Source organism: Eptatretus burgeri, chromosome 3 (assembly GCF_056783735.1).
Source record: "Eptatretus burgeri isolate ZD-2024b chromosome 3, Ebu_testis_v1, whole genome shotgun sequence".
Classification (NCBI taxonomy): domain Eukaryota; kingdom Metazoa; phylum Chordata; class Myxini; order Myxiniformes; family Myxinidae; genus Eptatretus; species Eptatretus burgeri.
The window spans coordinates 90,945,766-90,954,784 of NC_140963.1; positions in this window are offsets into that span (position 1 = coordinate 90,945,766).

A 9,019-nucleotide genomic window follows, 5' to 3' on the forward strand; every position below is an offset into this window, starting at 1 on the left:
TTACTAAAAAAATAAAAGGCGTTAAGTAGTTTTTGAATGGCCCCATGTTTGGCTTTACAATCAGTGAGGAGGTGTCGAGTTAATCTTTTAATAGCGCAGTAAATGTTTGTTTCCCAATCGACCCGTTACTGGATTTTGTCACAGGTTGTGACCACAGTGCAGTCATTCTTGTTCTTATAAGAAAGCACTGGAATAAGTTTGCCTTTTGAAATTCTCACAAACAACTTTATTTCAATTTGCGAATAACACGGAGCATGACTGACTTTCTGACAGGAGATTGGTTGTCGTGTTACACTCCCCCCACCCCAACCCTACTCCACAATAGTTTACTCGTCCTCCATCCCCATACTCCACCCACCCTTCACTGCCTCCACATACTTGCCCTCTTATTTTTGATGTATTGAAAGAAAATCAGAGTACTTTTTTCTTATGCATTTGTAAAAGACTAGCAGGGGTACCTGGCATTGCCTGATGCTGTTCTAATCTAATGAACTCTGCATGAGATTGGGAAGATTATGAGCAGTGCGAATTTGTCGCCACCAAGCGCCATCTTGGGAGGCCCACTTGGAGCAGATATTTGTCGAATCGCATGATAAATTATCGGGAGATCGTGAATTCAAAGTCGATGTGAACACTTTCTCACATCAACACAACGCAGCGCAGAATGTGATGAATCATGCACTGGGTCTAGCAACATGGTGGCATGTGCTTGGAGAAGGGTCAGTGCGCTGGCGACACAATGGTGCGTGCAACGTGAATCACCATAATCGTTCCAGTCTTATATACAGTTCAATGTTTTATTCCTTTTGGCATTTTGAAGAAATCAAATTTTGCTTTTTTTCTATTTTTGTAGTGGTGACCCAAAACAGTTCCCTCCACCCACTAAGAAATGTAAGGGATCATTTAATATTACCTTTCACATAACTACAAAGGATTAGGCACTATAGAGTGATTGAAAAAAAAAGTCCCATCTTTTTTTAATCAAAATTTTCAAGATTTGGTTTTTTCCGAAAACACTCTCCAGCACTCACTGATGAACCTCTGAATTTTGATGAAGATCCGCTTAGCCATCTCTGAGAAAAATGGCAGCAGACAGACAAACATCTCTTAAAGTTTAGGTTTAGGCTTGTGGAAGAGTGAGACCAAAGAGGGTAAATGGGCAATGAACTGACAGGTTAGACGAAATAAAAAGGAAGGGAATGAATGATCAAGAAAGACAGAGACAGTCAGATAGATAGAGACATGGAAGCGTGAATGTACGAATGTTTGGTGTTAGTTTAGGTTAGGTGAATGTCTGTAGAATATGTGCATCGTTTGTGAACCCCACACTATAGGTTTTTTTTTTTGTAATTCTTTATTTTTATGGGCACCAAGCACTTCATGTGCGAGATGAAGAAAAACACTGACAACACAACCGAGGGAAGAGAATGAAGTTCTGTAATAACTTTACTGCATGAACTTCCTGGTGATAATTCAAAAGTACAATTACAAAAAAAACAAAAAGAATATTGTTAAAAACGAACAATAATATCAAAATGCTTGAAAATAAAAACCAGAAAGAGGAGGAAAAGGAAATGAGGGCACGAGTAACGAGGAGGGATGAAGCAAAACGCATGGGAAAAAGGGTAAACAATGGAAGGTAAAAACGACAGGGAATGATGATACACAACACGAGGAAGGAAAATAACGAAACAATCTCCCACAGAAAAGCAAAAGCACACGACCTGCTGTTCTCTCATCGCAGATAGGTTGGTGACCTCTCTGTTTTATACCACCTATCCTTAGATGTTTTCCCTTTTGCGCTTTCATCACTTCATCCCTCCTGAGTCACTCCAAATCGCACATGTTCTTCCCATCACCCCATCGTTGGGAAGCTCCCAAAATCTATGCTTAATGTACACCTCCAATCCTTTCATCATCTTTTCTCCTGCTTGGGGAACTTCCTTCCTCAGTCTGCTCAATCCTACTCTTCTCACCAGGGTTTCAAGTTGGTATGCAGTACATCAATACTTCAGATTATATTACATCCTTTCACGTGATCTTTTATACCCTCCCATCCATCGCTATCACTGATGAGTGGGTCGATGAGTGCACCGGACTTGCCAATTAAAACTCGTGAAGGGTTTAATGTGTGTGAGGAAAGTGTGCAAGTTGATAAAATCGAAGGAGATAAAACTCGTTACAAGGTATCCATTGGGGAACCTTTGGGGGGGATCATGGTGTGGTGAACCAGAAGAATCTGGAACATGCAATAAGAAGGGAAATTGATGAGTGACATGGAGGCAGGCATTCTATGGCTTGGCATCATCCATGTTTGCTTATTATCTTGGTGAATGATTGTTGATATGGAATGTTTTGTCTGTGCTTGGGGGATCAAAACTGGGCAGATTAGTCCCTTTAAATATGAATCGAGGTTGCATATGTCTTGTGTTTCTATAGGAAACAAGCATAACCCCATCTTTACTCACTCACTGCAAACATGCTATGACCCTTTAAATACAGATTGGCTGTTGTGATGCCAAACAGGCTGATGGCTCGTAAATGTGCATCTCTACTTGAAGTGTACAAGACCATTATCTTGGCCAGCTCGGGGAGAAGAATGTCTTTTTGCAATGTGATGACACAATGGAACATGGAAAGAGTGGTTGGCAGAGGGATGGATTTTTGCTTGTGTTTACGTGTAGCATTCACAGCATCTTCCATTTGCAGTGGTGAAAGTCAGAACAGCTGTGGTTAGGAAGGCAAGATGGACACAAAAGATGATGGTTAAGAATGTAAAATGTGGAATAAAATGCCCAACGTTATTTTTCCCAAAAGCATTTTTTTTTCACCCGGAGAATGCTGAAAACTCTCTGCTTCCTCTTGTGGGTTGTTATATTTCCTTCCTTCTGCTCTCTCCTTCTCCAATTAATCCCTTTGCTTATTGAGCTCTCATGTTGTCTCACTGCCCCCATTGTTAGTGAATTGCATCGTACCCTCTGTCATCTCGTTCTTCCATGGTCAGCCACATATCATATACAAGAAATTTATTAAAACACGAAGGAAAATGAATACGGTACTTGAAACAAGCACCTAAATAGGATGGGACAATGCGATAAAATACTGTCAGGGGCATGAGAGTTTACGGTTTGTTGAGAATAGGTCATGTAGCAATGATGGGATACGCTCCTGTTGTGCAGCCGACTTCAGAACTATACCCACTGGGAGGAAGGGACAACAGTGCACAACAATGTGCCACAGAGACTAACAGAATGTCCTAGACTGTGCAGAGTAGCCACATTTGTTGGAGGGTGCTTTAAAAACGTATTCTTTTCTGCACTACCATTACCTAAACTTGCACCAAGAATGTTCAGATTTCATTCCGCAAGTGCATCAGGTCTCAATAATGTGAAGCCTAAATGCAGTAATGTGTGTTTATAATGTAACAATGTGACTTGTTCTACAAGTGTAAAAGCTTTTCTCTGCCATTCACATTCCACCTGTACCATGTTACTTCTTTTTTTGATACATTTTTGTGTTTTCATCTTTCACAAGTGTATAACCCCCCATTTGTTTTAAGTTATTGTACACAGCTGCTTCCTGATTCCATATCCAGGCAAATGCAAGATGTCATCGCCAGGTGCTGAAGGAAGGGAGGACTCAGTTTTACTCCGTTTGTTTTCTTGCTTTCTTGTTTGTTGTACACCACTCCTTCGCAATGCAAGACATCGTCGCCGTGCACCGAAGGAAGGGAATACTCAGTTTTCACTCCGTTTGTTTTCTTGTTTGTTTGTCCTGGTGATATCTCAGCCATCCTTTGAGCTAAGAAGCCGAAATTTGGTCACAAGAGTGAAGATGTGCTTTGGCAAAAACATTTTTTGTTTATTGATTAATCAATTAATTGATTAATTTCTTAATTATTGTCGATTTATTAATTCCTTATTTATTTTCTTTCTCATCTGGGCAATATCGCAGGCACCTTTGCAGCTGATATTTTGACATGACAGTGAACAAGTGATTTCACTATAAAGGGTATTTTTGATTTATTGATTAATCAATTAATCGATTAATTATTAATTTTTTGATGTAATGAATTAATTTTCAAAAAGTAACATTTTCGGATGAAACAGTGATGGTTTTGGTATGCTATTAGCCAATTGATAAAGAAATTAGTTATTCTATCATTTATTTATTTTAATTATGCAATCTAATCAATTAAGCAATCAATTATTGTACACCGCTCCCTCCCAATCCCGTCTTCATGTGGTGCACGGTGGCATCGCTGGGTGCCGAAGGCTCCCCGGCAATGTCATGCACTGGAGAATTTGTTATTTATTTATTTGGCGGTATACTTTGAATGTACCTCTACTTGTTTGTAATTATTTTATGCTATGAATAAACTTTGGTACATACACGGTGATGAAGGTTGTGGTAAAGTTTCATCAAAACCGCATGTGTAGTTTCAGAGAGGTTGCAAGTATTTGTGGGCGGACGGATGGATGGATGACATGCCATCCCATAAGCTCCCTGGAACTACGTTCTGGGTGAGCTAAAAATATATTCTTTGCTTTCCTGTCAAACTTTGGTTAACATTTGACAAAAACATTTCTCAAACTACCTGATCGATATGGACCAAATTTGGTACGATGCACTAGGACAGCAAAGTCTCATGGGATTGTGCTCCCATCTGGATGCACTCTCTATAAACGGTTAAAAGGGGGTATTACCCCAAATATTGGTAATTCATTTAAAAAAAATCTTCGCAGAAATTACCAGACAGATCCAGACCAAACTTGTCACGAGGCATCAGGACCATGCCCTAACTTTAAGTTGTGCTTCTCATGGCCTTATCTCCCCTGGAAAGGGGGCCATAGGCCTCCTCCCCAAAATCCTTAATTTTCATGAAAATATCTTCTCAACAAAGTCCTGATCAACACAGACAAAATTTGGTACAATGCATCAGGACAGTCAGGTCTCATGGGGTTGTGATCCCCTTTTGGATCCTATTTAGAGGGGGCTATATGGGGGTTTTGCCAAAAATATTGGTGTTTCATTCAATAAAAATCTTCTTTTCAGAAACCGACAACCGAATCCAGACCAAACTGGCCATGCAGCATCGTGACCATGTCCAAACCTTGAGTTGTGCTCCCCATGGCCGAGTCTCTCCTGGAAAGGATGCCACGGCCTCCCTCCCCTCATCCTTCATATTCACTAAAACAGTTTCCTCACAAACTACATGACCAATATGGACCAACTTTGGTACGATACGTCAGAACAGTAAGGTCTCGTGGGGTTGTGCTCCCCATCCGAATCCGCCCCCCTATAAGAGGCTGAAAAGAGGAATTTTTCCTCAAATTTAGGTAATTTATTTTTAAATCATCTCAGAAACTGATGGCCAGATGCAGACCAAACTCTTCATGAAACATGTAGATCATGCCGTGAACTTAAGTTTGGCTCCCCATCACTGTACCACTTCAGGAAGGGGGCCATGGCCCTTTCCCCTCAAACCTCATTTTCACCTTGCTTGTTGGGAAAATAACCCTGTCCCTTACAGGGCTATTTTTAATTGTAATGTGACTTTTCAGCTTTATGTCGCTATTGTTACGTATAACTTGTAAGTTGTAAAAGTCAGAAGTAACAAAAAAACCCATGTCTGTCAATTTTATCCCCCCCCCCCCCCCGCACTGGAAATTTTACAAATCGCACACTGGTATGTATGTATGTATGTACGTGTGTATGTAAATACTGTCCAACACCCCAAATATAATCATGAGAACCTAATTGTCCAAACTGCTGGGATAATTTTTTTATGAAATAGGAAAAATTCCTGTGTGGGGCTAGTGTGAAAAAAAAAAATATTGACTCAACCCAGGTTTTGAACTCAAGGATCTCCTTGCCAATGTGGTGACAGCCCACTGAGCTATTGAATGTTCAGAATAACCTCAGGAATTTCTCACATTAACACTGCAACCTCTCCCCCTCCCCACCTTTCCCCTCTACTTTCTGATTGTGATCATGATAATTTACAGTATTGATTATCTTTAGCTGTTAATTATGATAATTGGGGGCAAGCCTGCATTGAGAAACGTGAAGTGTGAAAACAGTTACAGAAGTGACCAAACATCTATTCCCAATTGAAAAAGACTTGAAACACCATGCCATATCCCTATGTTCACATCCAAAGGCCACTGGGACAGTTACAATATTGTTGAGCCAACCTGTGAAGTAAGGTACATTAATTAATGCCACATGCAGAACATACCGGCTCTCCATAAGCATTATTGTTTGGTTCAGTGACTCCACACTGTTTTGTTTTTTTCCTCTCCATGCCATGCAAGGTGACACACCATGCAGACTCATGCTTCACTTGAATTTTAATTTGCAGATCTTGCGAGTCAAATCGAATCCACTTGACAGTGAGTGACACTGAGTGCAGACTTTTGTCGAAAGCTTTGGTATGACTGAATGACACAAAGGCGATGTCCTTGTGGTCCAATACAATTCATTATGTTCATCGCTCTTAGATAGAGACCATCTGCTCAATTAGCCTGAGCTGTTTAAATGTCTTGCTGTGAAGAACATACAAGAGGCTGATTAGTATGCCTTCGCCTAGAGTTGCTATGGGCCCCTCTGCCAATGGATTTAACCCTTCTGTTCCAAGGCAAAAAGATGTACATTCAATCATACACCTTTAAATCGGTGTGTTCATATTTGTGGATCAGATTGAAAATGTTTCCAGTAATTCATTTTCATGATACAATGTAAGAGAAATAAATTTACGAACATCGATTTCAGCACCAAACATTTTCAGTTGTCTCATTCATTGGTTCTTCAAATACATACATTTTAGGTGTTTTAGGGTTGAACCAAACCATTGTTTTGTGTTTACCAGGGCCTAATGTATTGTTTCACTTCCGTTTTTCTTCATGATGATGTCATTTTTTTTAACTTCAAAACTTTTCTTAACAAGTTATATTTTCAACTTGCTTCAGATGTTCTTTTTCAAAATAGTTGTTTCGTTCCAAGGTTATGAGTATGACCCAAGTTTCCAGCTTGAGTTTTTTGTGATGTTTCATAATAGACCGGGAGCCCGGGGCCCTGAGCTCAAACCAACAAGGTACTAATATCTGAGCACAGGGGCATGAATGGAGTATCAAAAGACATATAGAAATTATTTCTGCCGGGTACCACCCTCTGCGTAAGGACCCTGGTGACCCTCCAAAGGGTCCTTAAAATTGGCTAGATCAAACATTGGAAGTACCAGTTGGTATCAGTTCCATATGATGCATATTACCAACCTTACAACAAAATCACATGTGACAGACATGCCTAATACTGCAAAAGGCCCCCCAGAAGCCCCAACAAGGGCCCCCAAAAAAGGGGCTAGCTCAAACATTGGAGGTACTAGATAAAACCAGTTTTAAAATCATATATACATCCCACAGAGTGTAAAATGTCCATTACCAGACAAATTGTCTGCTGCATTGGCCCTACCAGAACCCCCAAAAGTAAGCCCTTGAGACCCTTGATACAACTGGTCTAGCTCAAACATTGGAGGTACTAGATAAAACAAGGTTTAAATTCATATATACATCCCACAGAGTGTAAAATGTCCATTACCAGACAAATTGTCTGCTGCATTGGCCCTACCAAAACCCCCAAAAGTGAGCTCTAAAAAGGGCAAAACATTACAGTAGACCAAAAATACACAATTGGCATAATTTTGCACATTATGCCGGCACACCATTACCATAGGAAACATTTATGTTTAACAATTTAACAAAAGAACTACAAAATACTAATAAGCCTACTGGTATCACGCTATTAACCAGTAAACTCGGAAAAACTACAGGCTCATATTGTACTGAAATACTCGGAAATATACGAAGACATAAATAGTTCTAATGTTTTGTAACTTCTCCTAACGTCTGCGAACTCGGAAATCTTTGGAAGTAATAACAGTTCTGATGTTCCCTGACCTCTCCGAATATAACATCTCCGAACTCGGAAAAGAATGTTCGGAGAAGTTAGGAAACATTAGAACTATTTATGTTTTTTCTCTCCCTGGATAAACCATCCAAATTGTCCAAGGCCAAGACAATGAAGACTCCATTTTGCGACTCCATTTTTGGTTGCCCGTAAAGTTCCTGCACATGCCGCTCCCACTGACTACAATTAGTGGTGGGATTGTAATAAAAAGAACCGTCCCGTGCCATGGATTCTACATTAAAACGTATTCCTCCCTGCCCCTGCTTGCCATGAGCTGCCATTTTGCGTATCGGAAATAAAAAAATTTGAAAGATCGTAATTTAATGAGAACGGAGGGTTGCTTTACATACCCTTGATCCGATTCCGTTAATTTTGTGTGGAGGCGGATGAATTTGAATCCCACGTCCTGACAACAGTGTTGTAGATTTCCGCCGGTTCGGCATGCGGACGACCGCCTTAGCCCAATTGCGGCCGCGCGCGCCCACCGAACGCGACAATCTAGTCGTAGCTTCCGGATCAATACCGAAACCCAGCTACGGGTGTTTTTATTACACCACAAACCAGCCAACTGTTCTGTCCACGCGCTACAGGGTCAATCGCCGAATTGTCGATATACCTAACTATTCGCGCGGACAGAAATGCCGGGAGTTTATACCTCGACGGGGCCTGCACGAAAACGAGCCACTTAAGCAGCTCCTTCCGTATGCGATTGCTGAGTGGTTTTATATCGCCAAGTCCCGTCGGACCAGATGTACGTTTTATCGGCTTGATAATCAGCCAGCTAATTTCCCGAATGTATCATGGCAGTTAATGGAGAAAGGGATGCAACGAGCGGTTTGACATTCAAACAATATGCATTTATTTCTATACAGGAAATGCAATGAATGGGGGGATGGGGAAAAAGACACGAGCAAAAATCCTACAGCCGATGTCTTTATTATCTACATGCACTTACACAATTCACTACTTAAAGACAAGGCGCCACAGACTTTCATGCAAAACCCAAGAAAGAAAGAACAGGCTCGTAAGCCTTTATTATTTTTCAGAGCTG